Here is a 21,124-nt window from a genome sequence, read left to right as displayed (position 1 = left end):
CTGTGACAGGTTATGCTTCAAAACAAGTTATTTCCTCAACTTCAAGATAATTCAAATGATTTCATCTTCATGCAAGATGATGCCCCACCTCATTTCTCTAAGAACATCCAACGTTATCTGAATGGTGCCATTCCAGGACACTGGATTGGACAGGAAGGAGCAGAAGATGAACTTCATCACCAGCAGCCTCCTAGGTCTCCAGACCTTGTGACTTTTGTGACAAAAAATAAAAACACCTACAGCCGTCCTTATGGATTTAATTTATTTTGTCGCTACCAGTTTCAACGCTTCATTGCGTCATCTTCAGGCTGTCTTTGATGAGGTACAGGTTGATAAGATCCCCATGCATAACCCATCAGTTGCCAGCATTACGGGATACACAGATAATGTGCCAGCACTCCAACCATCCAGTTTTCATTGGCATAAAATGCTTGGTGGAGGCAGAACGATTGTTGAAGATGAAGACCGCACTAGACAACCATCAACCTCACGGACGGATGTCAACTTGGCCAGGGCGCGTGAACTCGTACTATCTGATCGAAGATTATCCATGAAAATGATTGCAGAACAATTGAACATCAATCGAGAAATGGTTCGTCTAATAATAACTGAAGATCTTGGTATGAGAAAGATTTGTGCAAAAATGGTCCCCAAAAATCTCAGACCACAACAGCAAGAAACACGGAAAAATGTGGCAGCTGATCTGTTAGAGCAAATGGAAATCAATCTAGAATTGTTGAGCCTTGTTATCACTGGTGATGAAAGTTGGTTTTTACAGCACGATCCAGAGACAAAACCCCAAAGTTCGCAATGGTGCTCAAAGGGACCACCCAGACCAAAAAAAGCTGGCATGTCAAAGTCAAAAGTGAAATGCATGCTTGTGTGCGTCTTTGATTCCAAGGGAATCGTTCATAAAGATTGGGTGCCTCCTGGACAAACAGTTAACCAATATTACTACAAAGATATTTTCGAAAGACTTCATAAAAGAGTTCTTCGTGTCTGTGCCAACACTGCTGATAATTGGATTCTGCATCACGATAATGCACCATCCCATACTGCTCTGTCAGTACAGCAATTTTTAACATCAAAACAAATTTCAGTACACTACAGCCACCTTATTCACCAGATATCACTCCCTGCGACTTTTTTCTATTTCCAAGAGTCAAAACGGCAGTCAAGGGACACCATTTTCAAACAACACAAGACGTCCAAAAACCTGTGACGAGGGTCTTGGAGGATATTACAGAAGATGAGTTCCAGAAATGTTACCATCAATGGCAGAAGTGATGAAAAAAGGGTGTGAAATCAGAAGGGAACTACTCTGAAGGAGACAACACTAAACTTGACTAAAACGGTAAGCAACATTTTTTTTTCACATCAGTCTCATTACTTTATTGTTGCACCTCATAAATTGCTGAGATAAGTTTAAAGTTTAATCAATTTCATAAACAACACGAACAATCTTACACCATTTGGGCAGCCAATTTGCAGGATCTTGCATGCAAGTGCAACTTCATATGCCAGAATTGTAATGTTTTGTATGGAGAACCATTGATTCAAGATGTGATTGTATGCTTTGGACCTTGCTTAAACTTGCTAAATCTTTTGAGGTTTCCCCAAGTTGTTTGTTACCATCACAGGCAGCAGTCAACTGATGATTTTGACTCATCATACTCTAATCTTGCCTCCAAGTTTCACCCGAATTTAAGACATCTGGATCACTGGCTTTTCATGAGATACTTAAGTACATCTATCAATCAGCTCCCCTCCCTGCATGGAGTACACTTTTTTGTACCGTTAACAAGACATGTCACAAATGCTCTTCCCTCAGCATCACATCATTTGTCACAAACGTCAGTGAAATTCCAGTCCTGTCCTGAGTGTGGCAGTGGACATGACAGAAGCTATAGCCCCAAATGTGGGGCAACCTGTTGGGCCTGCAGCAAGTGCAGTTACCTGGCAGTTGGGTGCCAACAAGTGGCCCACCTCCCGCGTGCTCAGTTGCGGCAAGGGGACAATATGGCAATCCACACTGACACAGCTGCAGTGCAGTAGATGCCTGTGCCACTGTGAAAGACCACTTTGGACTTGATGCTGTTTGGCCAGACAGAGGAATTCCAGCTGCACACCAGTGCTGCCATATCTCTAATCAAGAGGACACATATAGCTGGCTCAATTTGCCTCCTTTGTGTCAGACCCAGTGCCAGGTTCTGTCTTACTGCTGCAGGACCATGCCTCTCCTCGGGGCACTGTCACTAGTGACTAAGTACAGAAACTATAGCTCTTAGTTGTGTGTGCTCCCCTAATGCTACGAACATTTCAGGTTTTGGGGTCAAAGTGGAGAACCAAGTTGATCTTGTGACAGACACAGTGTTTTTTTTTAATATACAACAATTTTATATATATATATATATATATATATATATATATATATATATATATATATATATATATATAACATTTCACGTGGGAAAAATATATCTAAAAACAAAGATGATGTGACTTACCGAACGAAAGCGCTGGCAGGTCGATAGACACACAAACAAACACACAAAATTCAAGCTTTCGCAACAAACTGTTGCCTCATCAGGAAAGAGGGGAAGGAGAGGGAAAGACGAAAGGATGTGGGTTTTAAGGGAGAGGGTAAAGAGTCATTCCAATCCCGAGAGCGGAAAGACTTACCTTAGGGGGAAAAAAGGACAGGTGTACACTCGCGCACACACAGACACATATCCATCCACACATATACAGACACATGCAGACATATTTAAAGACAAAGAGTTTGGGCAGAGGTGTCAGTCGAGGCGGAAGTGAAGAGGCAAAGATGATGCTGAATAACAGGTGAGGTATGAGTGGCGGCAACTTGAAATTAGCAGAGATTGAGGCCTGGTGGGTAACGGGAAGAGAGGATATATTGAAGAGCAAGTTCCCATCTCCGGAGTTCGGATAGGTTGGTGTTGGTGGGAAGTATCCAGATAACCCGGACGGTGTAACACTGTGCCAAGATGTGCTGGCCGTGCACCAAGGCATGTTTAGCCACAGGGTGATCCTCATTACCAACAAACACTGTCTGCCTGTGTCCATTCATGCGAATGGACAGTTTGTTGCTGGTCATTCCCACATAGAATGTAGGCAGGTCAGTTGGTAAATCACGTGGGTGCTTTCACATGTGGCTCTGCCTTTGATCGTGTACACCTTCCGGGTTACAGGACTGGAGTAGGTGGTGGTGGGAGGGTGCATGGGACAGGTTTTACACCGGCGGCAGTTACAAGGATAGGAGCCAGAGGGTAGGGAAGGTGGTTTGGGGATTTCATAGGGATGAACTAACAGTTTACGAAGGTTAGGTGGATGGCGGAAAGACACTCTTGGTGGAGTGGGGAGGATTTCATGAAGGATGGATCTCATTTCAGGGCAGGATTTGAGGAAGTCGTATCCCTGCTGGAGAGCCACATTCAGAGTCTGGTCCAGTCTTGGAAAGTATCCTGTCACAAGTGGGGCACTTTTGTGGTTCTTCTGTGGGGGATTCTGGGTTCGAGGGGATGAGGAAGTGACTCTGGTTATTTGCTTCTGTACCAAGTCGGAAGGGTAGTTGCGAGATGCGAAAGCTGTTGTCAGGTTGTTGGTGTAATGGTTCAGGGATTCCGGACTGGAGCAGATTTGTTTGCCACGAAGACCTAGGCTGTAGGGAAGGGACCGTTTGATGTGGAATGGGTGGCAGCTGTCATAATGCAGGTACTGTTGCTTGTTGGTGGGTTTGATGTGGACGGACGTGTGAAGCTGGCCATTGGACAGGTGGAGGTCAACGTCAAGGAAAGTGGCATGGGATTTGGAGTAGGACCAGGTGAATCTGATGGAACCAAAGGAGTTGAGGTTGGAGAGGAAATTCTGAAGTTTTTTCTTCACTGTGAGTCCAGATCATGAAGATGTCATCAATAAATCTGTACCAAACTTTGGGTTGGCAGGCCTGGGTAACCAAGAAGGCTTCCTCTAAGCGACCCATGAATAGGTTGGCGTACGAGGGGGCCATCCTGGTACCCATGGCTGTTCCCTTTAATTGTTGGTGTGTCTGGCCTTCAAAAGTGAAGAAGTTGTGGGTCAGGATGAAGCTGGCTAAGGTGATGAGGAAAGAGGTTTTAGATAGGGTGGCAGGTGATCAGCGTGAAAGGAAGTGCTCCATCGCAGCGAGGCCCTATATTTGTGTATAAGGATAGGAGTTGACGGGTGTGTTCATTGGCTGAAAGGTTTTGCAGGGGGCCTAAGGTTCTGAGGATTCCTTGAAGCTCCGCCTGGACATCGGGAATGGGGTTACCTTGGCAAACTTTGTATGTGGTGTTGTCTGAAAGCTGACGCAGTCCCTCAGCCACATACTCCCAACGATCAAGTACCACGGTCGTGGAACCCTTGTCCGCCGGAAGAATGACGATGGATTGGTCAGCCTTAAGATCATGGATAGCCTGGGCTTCAGCAGTGGTGATGTTGGGAGTAGGATCAAGGTTTTTTAAGAAGGATTGAGATGCAAGGCTGGAAGTCAGAAATTCCTGGAAGGTTTGGAGAGGGTGATTTTGAGGAGTAGGAGGTGGGTCCCGCTGCGACGGAGGACGGAACTGTTCCAGGCAGGGTTCAATTTGGATGGTGTCTTGGGGAGTTGGATCATTAGGAGTAGGATTAGGATCATTTTTCTTCATGGCAAAGTGATATTTCCAGCAGAGAGTACGAGTGTATGACAGTAAATCTTTGACGAGGGCTGTTTGGTTGAATCTGGGAGTGGGGCTGAAGGTGAGGCCTTTGGATAGGACAGAGGTTTCGGATTGGGAGAGAGGTTTGGAGGAAAGGTTAACTACTGAATTAGGGTGTTGTGGTTCCAGGTTGTGTTGATTGGAATTTTGAGGTTTTGGAGGGAGTGGAGCTGGAAGTGGGAGATTGAGTAGATGGGAGAGACTGGGTTGGTGTGCAATGAGAGGAGGTTGAGGTTTGCTGGCAAGGTTGTGAAGGGTGAGTGAGTTGCCTTTCCGGAGGTGGGAAACCAGGAGATTGGATAGTTTTTTGAGGTGGAGGGTGGCATGCTGTTCTAATTTACGGTTGGCCTGTAGGAGGATGCTCTGAACAGCCGGTGTGGATGTGGGAGAGGAAAGATTATGGACTTTTATTAAGGATAGGAACAATCCATTGCCCTCACCCACCTAATCCTTCACCTACACATCAACTCAGCCAATGAACACACCCGTCAACTCCTATCCTTATACACAAATATAGGGCCTCGCTGCGATGGAGCACTTCCTTTCACGCTGATCACCTGCCACCCTACCTAAAACCTCTTTCCTCATCACCTTAGCCAGCTTCATCCTGACCCACAACTTCTTCACTTTTGAAGGCCAGACATACCAACAATTAAAGGGAACAGCCATGGGTACCAGGATGGCCCCCTCGTACGCCAACCTATTCATGGGTCGCTTAGAGGAAGCCTTCTTGGTTACCCAGGCCTGCCAACCCAAAGTTTGGTACAGATTTATTGATGACATCTTCATGATCTGGACTCACAGTGAAGAAAAACTTCAGAATTTCCTCTCCAACCTCAACTCCTTTGGTTCCATCAGATTCACCTGGTCCTACTCCAAATCCCATGCCACTTTCCTTGACGTTGACCTCCACCTGTCCAATGGCCAGCTTCACACGTCCGTCCACATCAAACCCACCAACAAGCAACAGTACCTGCATTATGACAGCTGCCACCCATTCCACATCAAACGGTCCCTTCCCTACAGCCTAGGTCTTCGTGGCAAACAAATTTGCTCCAGTCCGAAATCCCTGAACCATTACACCAACAACCTGACAACAGCTTTCGCATTTCGCAACTACCCTCCCGACCTGGTACAGAAGCAAATAACCAGAGCCACTTCCTCATCCCCTCGAACCCAGAATCCCCCACAGAAGAACCACAAAAGTGCCCCACTTGTGACAGGATACTTTCCGGGACTGGACCAGACTCTGAATGTGGCTCTCCAGCAGGGATACGACTTCCTCAAATCCTGCCCTGAAATGAGATCCATCCTTCATGAAATCCTCCCCACTCCACCAAGAGTGTCTTTCCGCCGTCCACCTAACCTTCGTAACCTGTTAGTTCATCCCTATGAAATCCCCAAACCACCTTCCCTACCCTCTGGCTCCTATCCTTGTAACCGCCCCCAGTGTAAAACCTGTCCCATGCACCCTCCCACCACCACCTACTCCAGTCCTGTAACCCTGAAGGTGTACACGATCAAAGGCAGAGCCACATGTGAAAGCACCCACGTGATTTACCAACTGACCTGCCTACACTGTGATGCATTCTATGTGGGAATGACCAGCAACAAACTGTCCATTCGCATGAATGGACACAGGCAGACAGTGTTTGTTGGTAATGAGGATCACCCTGTGGCTAAACATGCCTTGGTGCACGGCCAGCACATCTTGGCACAGTGTTACACCGTCCGGGTTATCTGGATACTTCCCACCAACACCAACCTATCCGAACTCCGGAGATGGGAACTTGCTCTTCAATATATCCTCTCTTCCCGTTACCCACCAGGCCTCAATCTCTGCTAATTTCAAGTTGCCGCCACTCATACCTCACCTGTCATTCAACATCATCTTTGCCTCTTCACTTCCGCCTCGACTGACATCTCTGCCCAAACTCTTTGTCTTTAAATATGTCTGCTTGTGTCTGTATATGTGTGGATGGATATGTGTGTGTGTGCGAGTGTATACCTGTCCTTTTTTCCCCCTAAGGTAAGTCTTTCCGCTCCCGGGATTGGAATGACTCCTTACCCTCTCCCTTAAAACCCACATCCTTTCGTCTTTCCCTCTCCTTCCCTCTTTCCTGATGAGGCAACAGTTTGTTGCGAAAGCTTGAATTTTGTGTGTATGTTTGTGTTCGTTTGTGTGTCTGTCGACCTGCCAGCACTTTCATTTGGTAAGTCACATCATCTTTGTTATATATATATATATATATATATATATATATATATATATATATATATATATATATATATATACGAGGGTTGCCCAGTAAATAATGCCCCATATTTTTTTTCTCCGAAATAAAAAATATTAGAAATGTGAAACTTTAGGTGCGAGTTATTTGAAGTTTTCCGCGTGTGTACGCAAAGTTTCAATTTCCTCCGACAGAGAGCGGTGGTGTAGGAATGTTCTAAAATGGCGTCTGCAAGTGACATCCGTCAGAAACAACGTGCAGTGATTGAATTTCTCGTAGCAGAGGAAGAACCCGTGGGCAATATTCATAAACGCTTGTGCAACGTCTACGGAACATCTGCAGTCGATAGGAGTACTGTTGGTCGCTGGGCACAGAGGGTGAAAGCATCAGAGGGCGGTGCTGCGGAGCTCCGAGATTTGCCGCGATTGGGAAGGCCTCCCACGGCTGTCACGCCTGACATGTTGCAGCGGGCTGATGTTCTCATTCGACGGGATCGACGCATTACGACTCGACAATTGGCACTGGAGTTGTCAGTAAGCAAAGGAAGTGTGGATGTGATTATCAATCAGCTTGGATACTCAAAAGTGTGTGCAAGATGGGTTCCTCGGTGTCTTACTGTCGATCACAAATCCCAAAGAAAAGACATTTCTTTCGATTTGTTGCGACGCTTTCACGTTGACGGGGAGGCCTTTTTGTCACGGATTGTGACAGGTGATGAAACTTGGGTGCATCATTTTGAGCCCGAAACAAAAAGACAATCGATGGAATGGCGTCATGCTTATTCTCCACAGAAGAAAAAATTCAAAACAGGTCCTTCAGCCAGAAAAGTCATGATGACTGTGTTTTGGGATTGCGAGGGCGTAATTCTCATTGATGTGATGCCAAAAGGCAGTACCATTAATTCAGAGGCTTATGTCAAAACATTAGACAAACTTAAGCAGCGCTTCCGGCGCCTTGGGCGTCATGTTAACCCACAGGATGTTTTGATTCAGCATGATAACGCTCGTCCTCACACAAGTTTGAGGACTTGTGAACACATCGCGAAACTGGGTTGGATAGTGTTACCCCATCCACCCTACAGCCCCGATTTGGCTCCTTCAGACTTTCACTTGTTTGGGCCAATGAAGAATTTCATTCGTGGAAGACGTTTTGCTGATGACGAAGAAGTGATTCACGAAGTGACAACCTGGCTCCGTAGGCAGAGTAAAGATTTTTACCGGCAGGGAATACACGCTCTTGTGTCTCGCTGGAAAAAGGCCGTCGAACTTGAAGGAGATTATGTGGAAAAATAAAGCAAGTAGACAAAACATCAGTCTTTCACATATGTAAATTTGATTGTTGTGGAATAAATACTTCTGGAGAAAAAAAATATGGGGCATTATTTACTGGGCAACCCTCGTATATATATATATATATATATATATATATATATATATATATATATATATATATATATATATATATATATATATATCTTGGTGCCCTGTGTACTTCATGTATGAGGATTTTTGAACCAACACTCATGTGTCGCTGTAACGGTTCACATTTCTCTGAGGCCCTCTGTGGTGCCTAAATTTTGCCTAGCTCACCTATTTCTGTATGCAGTCCATAAGGCTGTTTGGGTAGAACTCACACAGCTTTAGAACCAAGGCATTAATTCCTCATTTTCCACCATTCAATGGGCAGTGCCTATGGTTGTCATTGAAAACCAAACAGTTTGTTATGTATTTGTGGTGACTTTAACTCCACTACTAATTCCCAAACCTAATACTGATTTATATCTACTGCTTCCCCCAAAGGAGTTGTTGGCTAAACTGACTGGTAGCCACTATTATTCAGAGACAGATTTAAAGAATGCATATCTCCAAATGCCACATGATGCTTCACGTAAGTTGCCAGTCTTAAATGAGCTGTTCAGCTTATTTATGTACAGTCGTTTACCATATAGGGTTGCAAGTGTGGGTTGCAAGTGCGCTCACCATTTTCCAGAAGTGTTTAGAACAATTCCCATAAGCTGTCAGATGGTTCTGAGTGGCCAATTTCTTTTGGCTCCAAAACATTAAACACTGCACAGCTCAAATATTCCCAAGTTGAGAAAGGGCCTTTAGTGATCATTTATGGGTTCAAGAAATTTCAAGAGTATTTGTATGTCAGCAAATTCCAACTGCTGACCAACCACAAACTGTTAATTTCCTTATTCCGGCATCATTCTAAGCCCCCGGAGAAGACAGTACGGCATCTGCAGCACTGGTTGTTGTTCTTGAGTTACCACTACAAAATCCCCTTTTTTGCCCCTCCTCTCCCCCCCCCCACCACACCACCACACACACACACACACACACACACACACACACACACACACACACACACAAGCACCCCTCTGCCCAACATGCCATCACAGATGCCCTGTCCTGGACAAATCCCAACTGACAGTGCATTTGGTAGCCTCAGAAACGCCCTGCACCCTGTCCTGAGGAAAATTTTGCAACAGTCCAGCAAAGGTGCCTGGAGCAAGTTTCCCAAAAAGGCTTTTTGAAATTATTTTGCACCACACTACCACAGAGGTCTCTGATTGCTCGTTCCCCAAACCACCCCAACTCTAGCCCCACATCCTCCAGTTCTTTCATGTGTCACATTGGAGGATGACACGCACAGAGGCATTGGTGAGGCAGCATGTTTACTCACCAGGCATTGATGCCAATACTGCATACATGCCAATATTGCACACACTTGCATGTGCTCCTGCTATGGATATTCCCTCAGTCAAGTGTCCCCAGCAAAATGTTTTTCACCATGGCTCCATACCGACCACCCCTGGGAGAGGATCTATGTAGAGTTCACTAATCCGTTTCAGGGGACTACATGATTGGTGGCAAACCACCCTGCTACCATCTGTGGCAGATGGTGCTGACAGAGGGGCTGGACAATGTACTGGGTAGGCAGCACAGCTTAGGGCTGGAAAACACGGGTTTTCAGGCTCAACCTTGCAGCGGCTAACAACAGCACTGAAAAGAAGGGTCCATTGCCATTCGAAGTCGTTATCAGCAGAAGGTGTCATAACGAGGATGGCAGGGCTGACCCACTGGCAACAATGGCTGAAGTGATGATGGAGACAGGTCCTGTGGCAGTGGCCTGACTGGAGAAGTAGGTTGCAGCAATGGACCCAAGGCCAGTGATGAACCAGCACATGTGAGAGGTTGGAATTCCTGGGTGCCACACATGGAGGAGGTGCCCAATGGAATGGGAAGTCACCTCCACAGCAGGTGAGGATGGGCTCAAGGCGGAAGGCAGTGGGGCAGGTTGCAGCGACAAGGGCTGCACCTACAAATCGGCAGTCTCCAGTGGTGAGCGAGGGAGCAACTGATGAAAGTGCATGGTACCAGCCTGTCGGCTGTATGGACAGCACACAGATGGCATACCCAGCATTGGACAACAGTAGGTAATATCCACTTGGGCTGCAGAACCAAACCTGTGTCCATGCCAACAATCCTGGTGTGAAGAGACCGGATGAAGCCAACAATGGCAGGTGTGGCACAGGCCACAGAAGGTAAATTGTGACCTCAGCCAATGTCAACAAACACCAGACAATATAAAGAAACTGGGGAAATGCATCCACAACCAAGAGACAATAGGAATTCAAGAAGGGACTCACAAAGTCTACACCAATGCATTCCCATGGCTGGCATGAAGCAGGCCAGGGGAACAGAGACACTCAGAGAGCTACTTATTGTCGGGCACACTGTGATAAAATGGACAATTTTGCCGTCAATCCCTGGCCAAAAAACATGTCTTCTAGCTACAGTTTAGTGTGCAAAATTCCCCAATGTCCCAGATGTGGAAGAGATAGAACCTCGTGCCATAATGCAGCAGGAATAACTGCTCTGGGAGATACGTCTTCCATGGACAACAGCAAAACATCGTCAAAACAGACAGGCAATACCGCACAGAAAATTAGTTGCACAAAGGGTCCAAAGCCTAACCCAGCTATTTATCTGGCCAGCCCTGTTGCACAAACCAAACCACCTGGTAGAGAACAAAGTTGGCAACAACAGCAGCTGCTATGCGCGAGCCCATAACTGGGAAACATCGATTGCTGTGTGCATTTCAGTGGAAGTAAAGCAATTCTTCACGATCAAAGTTAGGAGCAGACCCAAAGGAAGGTTGGGCATGATGTCTGCATAGGCATGTATAGACATAGGTCGAAAATGGATTTCATAACTGTAGCAAGAAAAGAACAGCACCCAGCATTGTAGGCAATGTGCTGCCCTGTCAGGCAAGGAAGTGTGAGGGTTAAATGAGGAAACAAGGGTTTATGGTCAGTAATAAGGTGAAACCATAAGGTGAAGCCACATTAAACAAGAAATTTCTTGAAAGTCTGGGCGATGCCAAGAGCCTTTTTTCCACCTGAGAGTAACACCAGGCCAGTGTCAGCATACTGGTGCGTGAGGACCATGCTGATGCCATACTGTGAGGCATCAATCACCAAAACTGTGGTGGTCTGGAGAAAACGTAACTAAACAAGGGGCCAAGAGTAGTTGGATTTCAACATTTAAAAAGCACACTTGCAATCTGGGCTCCAGCAGAAAGGAACATTCTTGCATAACAATGCATGTGACGAGTGGGCCAATGTGGCTGCCCCCAGCAGGAATTTATTATGGTAGTAGGCTATCTTCCCTAGGAAGGCCTGAAATTCCTTCATGAACAAGGGGCAAGGCATAGACATAACAGCAGAGATGTGGTCCAGCAGAGGGAGAACCCCATCCTACAAGACCTCGAACACCAAATAAACAATAGAAGGTTGAAAAATCTGAGATTTCGCAAGGTTACATTGCAAGGAATGCAGTAAATGAAGCAGGCAAAAAGGAATACAAACGTCTCAAAAATGAGATTGACAGGAAGTGCAAAATGGCTAAGCAGGGATGGCTAGAGGACAAATGTAAGGATGTAGAGGCTTATCTCACTAGGGGTAAGACAGATACTGCCTACAGGAAAATTAAAGAGGCCTTTGGAGAAAAGAGAACTGCTTGTATGAATATCAAGAGCTCAGATGGAAACCCAGTTCTAAGCAAAGAAGGGAAAGCAGAAAGGTGGAAGGAGTGTATAGAGGGTCTATACAAGGACGATGTACTTGAGGACAATATTTTGGAAATTGAAGAGGATGTAGATGAAGATGAAATGGGAGATATGATACTGCGTGAAGAGTTCGACAGAGCACTGAAAGACCTGAGTCGAAACATGGCCCCGGTAGTAGACAACATTCCATTGGAACAACTGACGGTCTTGGGAGAGCCAGTCCTGACAAAACTCTACCAGCTGGTGAGCAAGATGTATGAGACAGGTGAAATTCCCTCAGACTTCAAGAAGAATATAATAATTCCAATCCTAAAGAAAGCAGGTGTTGACAGATGTGAAAATTACTGAACTATCAGTTTAATAAGTCACTGGTGCAAATTACTAACGCGAATTCTTTACAGACGAATGGAAAAACTGGTAGAAGCCGACCTCGGGGAGGATCAGTTTGAATTCCGCAGAAATATCGGAACACGTGAGGCAATACTGAGCCTACGACTTATCTTAGAAGCTAGATTAAGGAAAGGCAAACCTATGTTTCTAGCATTCGTAGACTTAGAGAAAGCTTTTGATAACGTTGACTGGAATACTCTCTTTCAAATTCTGAAGGTGGCAGGAGTAAAATACAGGGAGCGAAAAGCTATTTCCAATTTGTACAGAAACCAGATGGCAGTTATAAGAGTCGAAGGACATCAAAGGGAAGCAGTGGTTGGGAAGGGAGTGAGACAGGGTTGTAGCCTCTCCCCGATGTTATTCAATCTGTATACTGAGCAAGCAGTGAAGGAAACAAAATAAAAATTCGGAGTAGGAATTAAAATCCATGGAGAAGAAATAAAAACTTTGAGGTTCGCCGATGACATTGCAATTCTGTCAGAGACAGCAAAGGACTTGGAAGAGCAGCTGAACGGAATGGATAGTGTCTTGAAAGGAGGATATAAGATGAACATCAACAAAAGCAAAACGAGGATAATGGAATGTAGTAGAATTAGGTTAGGTGATGCTGAGGGAATTAGATTAGGAAATGAGACACTTAAAGTAGTAAATGAGTTTTGCTATTTGGGGAGCAAAATAACTGATGATGGTCGAAGTAGAGAGGATATAAAATGTAGACTGGCAATGACAAGGAAAGCATTTCTGAAGAAGAGAAATTTGTTAACATCGAGTATAGATTTAAGTGTCAGGAAGTTGTTTCTGAAAGTATTTGTATGAAGTGTAGCCATGTGTGGAAGTGAAACATGGACAATAAATATTTTGGACAAGAAGGGAATAGAATCTTTCGCAGTGTGGTGCTACAGAAGAATGGTGAAGATTAGATGGGTAGATCACATAACTAATGAGGAAGTGTTGAATAGGATTGGGGAGAGGAGAAGTTTGTGGCACAACTTGACTAGAAGAAGGGATCGGTTGGTGGGACATGTTCTGAGGCATCAAGGGATCACCAGTTTAGTATTGGAGGGCAGTGTGGAGGGTAAAAATCGTAGAAGGAGACCAAGAGACAAATACACTAAGCAGATTCAGAAGGATGTAGGTTGCAGTAGGTACTGGGAGATGAACAAGCTTGCACAGCATAGAGTAGCATGGAGAGCTGCATCAAACCAGTCTCAGGACTGAAGACCACAACAACAACAACAACAACAACATTGCAAGGAAGAGAACAAATTTTCCAAATGATCAGCTGTGGAGGAGCGCATCACAACAATATCGTCCAGAAAATTAATGCATTCTGGGACAAGCATACCTGTAGTCAATTGCTCTAAAAATTATTGGAAAATAGCAGGGATGCTAGCTACACCAAAAGGAAAGTGAAAATATCCATAGAGACCCAAAGGAGTATTGAAAACCAGAGCTCGCTGATGCACTTAGTCCACAGAAACCTGCAGATATGCTTCAGACAAACCAATTTTGTAAAAGTGCTGGCAAACCGATGATTTTGCCAACAGTTCCCCCTGGCATCGAAGAGGATACATGTCCACGATTGCCTGCATGTTGACAGTAGTATTGATGTCACCATATAGAAAACGTTTCCCAAAGGTTTCCAACCTACAGCGAGCAGAGACAACCATTCACTACCCATAACAGGTTGCATCATCCCTAGAGCTTGAAGTCTGTCCAGTTCTGCTTTCACTTGACCTTTCAGGATGACATGAATAGGATGGGCACAATAAAAACAAGGCCAAGCCATGAATTTCAAAGAAATATGAGCAGAAAAATTCATAACACACTCTATGTCTTCCAAAAACTACTCCAAAAACTCCTCACACAGTGTTTCCAATTGGGAATACAGTACCTGATCAGACACAAGGTGAATTGTGTCATTGACAGAAAACCCAAATGCCTGAAATGCCTCCATCCTGAACAGATTCTCAACACCAGCATCAGCAACCACCAAAAATGTGACAGAATGCCGTAAATTGTCCCAATAGTGCAATGCTCTGTGTGTTATAGCTGACCAGCTTCTGTGTGACTGGTGTCAACAGTGGTGACCATAAACTCATGTTGGTTTGAGAAATCCATAACGTCACTGCAGCGCCTTTGTTAACCCGTAGTTGGGTCACTTGGCGAAAAACACTTAACTCAATAAACAATTTGGGGGAAGTCGCAAGCATTAGAGTCACACAGTTTACATCCATGCCCGTATCCTGAGCAACCGTTGGTGACCAACACACTGAGGCAGTGTAGCCTTTCTTCCGGCAACCATTAAAAGTAACCCAGTGTTCATGGCATGCTGAATGTTCGTGCTGGATAAAACAGAAAGGACAAGATGGAAATGGAGAATGCTGACACAGGTGATGTGGCAGTTGTGGCTGTGATTGCTTGGCCCAGTCTTGGTCAGCTTGGCACTGAGCCCGTATGTTTGCCACCGCTACTGCCACTTCCTCGTGCAAGCTATCTGTCATCCTAGTGGAAACATCTTTTGACATTCCTGCCACATCACCCCACACTTCAGTTTGGTCAACTGCTGCCCAAGAAACCTTAAAAATATAGTGCTATTTGCAAATCTTCAGCCAATGGGGGTTTCCACACAGTAAAGCCTTCTGGTACATTTTCTTGTCCAGAGCTAAACAGATAAGTGCATCATGCACCACAGAGACCACATAAGAGCCATTATGGGGGTCAGTAATGGATTGATATTTACAGTTAAGGCCATATAGTTCGGCTGCCCAGATCTTGTATGACTGGTTTGGTTTCTTGTGGCATCAGTAGAATTCAACTAACGCTGCTGTGACATGCGTTCATTTATGATAATAATTGGAAAATAAACTACACATTTGATCAAAAGTAAGAGCTGCCAGCTCTTGTAAACCAGCAAGTTGCCAAAGTAAGGTAGAATCCATGAAAGGAAGAAGGATTTGCACAAATTTGAGTCAGTCACACCAAAAGCCAAAAAATGCTGTCTGAGTCTTTTTTTGTAAATGTACCAATCTTTGGCTGAAACATCATATGGAAGGAATGTGGGTGGGTGGACTGGAGGAACAATACCCTGTCTGTTAATGGAAGTTAACAAGGTTGTCACAGCCAAAGTACACTGTTCAATCAGGGCTGGTATAATGGTGTCCATAATGAATAAACCCAACGAAACTGCGCATAAAGATCGCAGATGCAGAAACCATCCCATCCTCATCACCAATTGTGTAGGAACTGCGTAGTACACCAGATCAATCCAAAGTAACCTAAATATGGCTTTATTCATAAAGGACTCAACTACCATGGAAAACAGACTCCTTGGATCCCCACGTAATACGACACAGTACACTAATGCGAGCGACACACTGGGAAGACGCACAAGAGAGCCAGCTAGTGCTGCTTTGCACATATGTCTGCATGAGTTGCTGGTAGACAGTGCAGTAGAGATCTCGCCATGCACATGCAACCCACAGGTGACCTCCAGCGGCCAGCCCATGCTGATACAGTTGGTGGCCAGTTCTAACTGAAAGCAGGACGACACCTCCCTCAGCGCACATGCGCTAGTCGCAGGATATAACAATAAGAAAATATGTAAAATAATCCAACGCTCTTGTCTTTTTGTCTACACAGTGAGAGATGCTTCTAAAGCAAAACATTCAAAATTGAGTTTTCTTGGTTATTTTAACTATTTGTTGTCTCCATTTTAACATATTGTCACACTGAACCCCAAGGAATTTTATAAAGGATGTTTCACTTAGTGTATGGCTATTAATATTTACTTCCACTGCGAGGAGGTTATTTTTGTTTGCCTGAAATCACTTAATATGAGTCTTTCTGAGATTAAGAGTTAAACTGTAGGCCAATTCAGCTATCATTACAACTGTATCTGATAAAGTACATTTGTGTCATCAGAAAAACACAGTTTTTAAACATCCATTAAAGTCACTGGAAGATTATTTATGGAAGTCCATGTAAGACCCCACATTATGTTTCTCTGTTCTTATGTAGGACCCATGCCTGTGTAACAGACCTTCTGCTTGCTGTTATGAAGGTAAGACTACACCCACACAAGAGGGAAATGTAGTGGCTGGATGAATTTTGTAATCTCCTTTGTAGTTTTGTTTCTGAAACTTACATCCATTGGTGGTGCATGCAATGTCTGTACAAGTGAACCTAACGCATCTGTATGTTTTTGCAACATTTGCTGCCACAGTGAGGAACTGATCATTCAATTTGGTGGCCAATGATTTGAAAGATCACCATTTCTGCCAGAGCTATTTTCTGGAGAGTTGATTTCATTTGGATCACTATTTTTTAATGACATTCTGAATTGTTTTTGCCTCATTCTTGGAGTGTTATTTCTTGAACATAGCACATCTGCTTCACTTTTTTTAAATAACAGGTTGAACAGATTAAAATATCAAACATAATGGAGTTTCAGCTCTTGACTACAGCTTCTCCACTGGCAAATACTTTTATCCCAGAACTAATTCACTCAAATCCTTGCTTCTGTATGATTTCACTATTATTTGTTTTTGAGGAAAACAAGATTCAAAGTGTTGTAGAAATATGTTTAAAAAAAGAATTAAATTTTCCATTTATCCTGCCTGCCTTACAAATTTCTCTTCAGTGTCCTGCAGTTTCTCTCTGAACACCAGGACTGAGTAATTTTTTTGATTCTATGATACAATGCTTTTCTTCCATGATGAATGGCCAATATATTTCATTGTTAGATAGTGCTGACATTAAGTTGTCTATGAAGTTGTATACTTTAAACCAAAACAGCATCTATTGCATTCAAAGCAGATGACAAACTATGGTGTGTGCCCACCGTAGCATTTTCAACAATGTGTCATCAAAGCCAATCTGGGCTAAGTAACAGACAAGCATGGGTCTCAAAACTACTACTGTAATAAAACATACTGCAGATGCATAGGGTGTAAATTTTTGTAGCAGTCAACTACAGTCCCAAATACATTTGTAGTACCATCTTAGTCATTAAATAAGCATTTTTTGGTATTAGTCTAGAGGATTATTTTGCACTGTTGTGAAAATTCATACCAGCACAAATCATACAACACAATAAATAAACACATTTCTTTAATTCATGAATTCGTTCCTACAGCATCTTAAAAATATCTAAACATGAAGGATCTCCAATATTGAGGAGAAATGTACATCAACAACTATATTGCAACAACTATACCCTATTTGAAAAAATACAGCTTGTAAAAATAACATGCTGGTCTTACATTTCCATTAAATAATAGCTTTTTATCCCTACTGCTCATTTAAAATTTATCCAGATAATAGTTTTCACAATTATCTACACAGTAAGCAAGGGGGATTGTAGTAGAGTGAATTTTTATTTATAATGCTAACAACAGAGGTTTGAAGTTCCAAATCACAATAACTGGATAATTTACAGAAGTGGCTAACACTATATGCTTGTAATTCATTTTTGAATCAATTGGGACGCAGAGTTTTTTGCCTTTGTATGCTTGCAGCATGTTAAAAGTAATATAACAGACACTTGGAACCCTAGACCAGGAAACATCGTCGACACAGATGTTATGTGTCTTGTATTAATGTTGAGTAAAACTAAGCTATTTTGCAAATGCTTTTCATTATTAGCCAGGAATAGCATTAAGGCTTGACAACATCCATACAATATTTATTGTCAACGGATGGATAAATAAAATAAATAAATAAAGTAACATTTCCAACATCTTTCAAAAGGTGTCTGAAAGCTTTGTGGTTATCTACTTTACACAACGTTATTATTGGTCAGTTATGCTAGATAAATGCTTTACTTGCTTAAGGTATAGAAAATAATTTCATAAGACAATAGTATCTCCAAAAATAGTAACACCAAATTTTTCATGTGGTTATCTGTGTATCTTTTTTGTTACTGATCTGGACACCAAGGATATGGCCACTTAATCCTTTTATTATGTACAAATCAATGGACATTTGGAATGGATCCTCTTTAATGAGGATGTATTACTATTCACCAAACAGGAGAGAGACAGAGAGAGAGAGAAACTAGGCCCCTTGAGTAGAAGACATTCCCCAGAATCACTGAGATCCTTGGGACAGCAAGACATGGCTGATATGCAAGATGTACGAGACAGGTGGAATACCCTCAGAATTCAAAGAGAATTTAATAACTTCAGTTCCAAAGAAAGCAAGAGTTCATGGATGTGAATATTACCAAACTATCAGTATAATAAGTCTCAGTTGCAAAATACTGATGCAGATTAGTTATAGAAAAATAGACAATTGGTAGAAGCTGACCTCGAGGAAGATCAGTTTGGATTCTGAAGAAATGCAGGAGTATACGAGGCAATACTGACCCTTGGACTACATATTAAAGAAAGGCAATATTTACAACATTTGTGAACTTAGAAAAAGCTTTTGACAATGTTGGTTGTACTGCATTCTTTAAAATTCTGAAGATAGGAGGGGTAAAGTACAGGGAGTGTATGGTTATTTACAAGTTGTACAGAAACTAGATTGCAATTATAAGAGACAAATGGTATTAAAGGCAAAGCAGTGGTTGAGAAAGGAGTGAGAAAGGGTTGTAGTTCATCCCTACTGTTATGAAATTTGTACGCTGAACAAGAATGTAAAGGAGACCAAGGAAAAATTTGGAGAAGGACTTAAAGTTCAGGGAGAAGACATAAAAAAATTTTGAGGTTTGCCAATGATATTGTAATCCTGTCAGAGACACCACAGGACCTGGAAGAACACTTAAAAGGAGTAGACAGTGTCTTGAAAGGAGAATATAAGATGAACATCAACAAATGCAAAACAAGGTCAATGGAATGTAGTTGAATTAAATCAGATTATACTGAGGGACTTAGATTATGAAAGGATGTTATAAGTAGTAGATGAGTTTTTCTATTTGGTACTAAAATAACTTTACAAACTTTCAGCATGCTGGAACAGCTGTGGGTCAGCAACTTCTGTTAAATGGTACAACAAAAAAAGAGTCCAAAGTCGTAAGTTCCACATTTTTTATTCACTCAATAACTAATTTCAAGCTGAAACCATTTTCAAACCATTGCAACATAGTCAAAAATGGTATTTCCAAACATGCATTTATCAGTATGCACTGTAACTGTTCGTTTGCACATTTTTATCATGCTTTTTTTTTACATTTTCAGAAATACCATTTTTGATTATGTTACAATGATTTGAAAATGGGTCCCAGCCCAAAATTAGTCATCAAGTGAATAAAAAAAGTGAAATTTGTAACTTTGGACTAGTTCTTCATTGTACTATGTAAAATAACTGATGATGTCCAAAGCAGAGGGTCTGCATTTGTGGACTACAGTGGCAAGAAGAAAAAAAGTAATTTGTTAACACTGAATATAAATTCAGGTGTTAGTTATTTTTTCTGTTTGGAGTGTAACCATGTGTGGAAGTGAAATGTGGTCAATAAGCAATACACACAAAAAGAGAACAGAAGTTTTTGAAAGGTGATGCTAGTACAGCAGAATGTTGAAGATTAGATGGATAGATCGCGTAGCTAATGAGGAGGTATTGAAAACAAGTGAGGAGAGTAGAAAGAAGGGATCGGTTGACAAGTCGTATACTGAGACATCAAGGAATCATCAGGTTAATATAGGAGGAAGTGTGAGGAGTAAAATTTGTAGAAAGAGGCCAAAATATGAATATGCAAGCAGGTTCTTATAGATGCAGGTTGCAGTATTTATTCAGAGATGAAGAGGTTTGCACAGGACGGAGTAGCATCGTGAGCTGCATCAAATTTGTATTTGGACTGTAGACTACAAGAACAACAACAATGTTCATGCTTTCATTCATAATTTTTATGTGGAACTGGTTAAATGCTTTTTGGAAGCAAGGAATACTGCATCTACCCAATTGCCTTGATCCATGTTTTTCAAGATAGCATGTGAAAAAAATCACACGCTGGGTTTTACATGACTATTGCGGATTCCATGCTGGTTGGTATGAAGGAGATTATTCTGTTTTAAGATACCTCACTGTTTTTAGATCAGAATATGTTCTACGATTTTTCATGAGATGAATATCAGTGTTATGCTCAAGGAAGACACTGTATATTAAGGTTCGAAGAGGGGCTAATTCAGCCACAAATACTATATATAATTTGATAGGGATCCCGTCAGACCCTAGGGCTTTGTTCACTTTTAACGATTTCAGAAGTTTTTTTATGCCACTTATAATATCTACATCACATGCCTTTCCAGTAGTCTGAGTACTGAACAGGAAAATTGCTACTACGTTTTCCTTTCCCAAGGGATATTTGAAAATGGAGTTCACCATTTCTTCTTCTACTTTGCTACTCTCAGTTCCTGTTCCTACATCGTCTATGAGTGTCTGCACACTAGCCTTGGTAACCATTAACAGCTGTTACATATGCCCAGAAATTCCGTAAGTTTTGTGAGAAATATTTTAACAATATTCTGTAATGGTAGTCATTTAATGCCTCACACACTGCCATTTTGACACATAAACATGTTTCATTTAGCATCTCTCCATCTTTAATAATCTTAAACTTTGTTTTACACTTACACTGATCAGCCAGAGAATTATGAACACGCATCTAATAGCCACTATGTTCAACTTCGGCATGGATAACAGCGATGACACATCATGGAATAGAAGCAATGAGGCCTTGGTAGGTCACTG

The 21,124-nt window shown here is 42.7% G+C and overlaps 1 protein-coding gene across 1 annotated transcript in view; it reads right to left on the bottom strand.

Moving 5' to 3' along the window:
* Positions 1-21,124, bottom strand: part of LOC126198562 (serine/threonine-protein kinase S6KL) — a 71,773-nt gene that overhangs the window by 41,921 nt on the left and 8,728 nt on the right. The gene's annotated exons all lie outside the window — the stretch shown is intronic.

Source organism: Schistocerca nitens, chromosome 1 (genome assembly GCF_023898315.1).
Source record: "Schistocerca nitens isolate TAMUIC-IGC-003100 chromosome 1, iqSchNite1.1, whole genome shotgun sequence".
In the NCBI taxonomy this organism is placed as follows: domain Eukaryota; kingdom Metazoa; phylum Arthropoda; class Insecta; order Orthoptera; family Acrididae; genus Schistocerca; species Schistocerca nitens.
The sequence above is the reverse complement of the archived record's forward strand: the minus strand, read 5'-3'. Positions and strand labels throughout refer to the sequence as shown.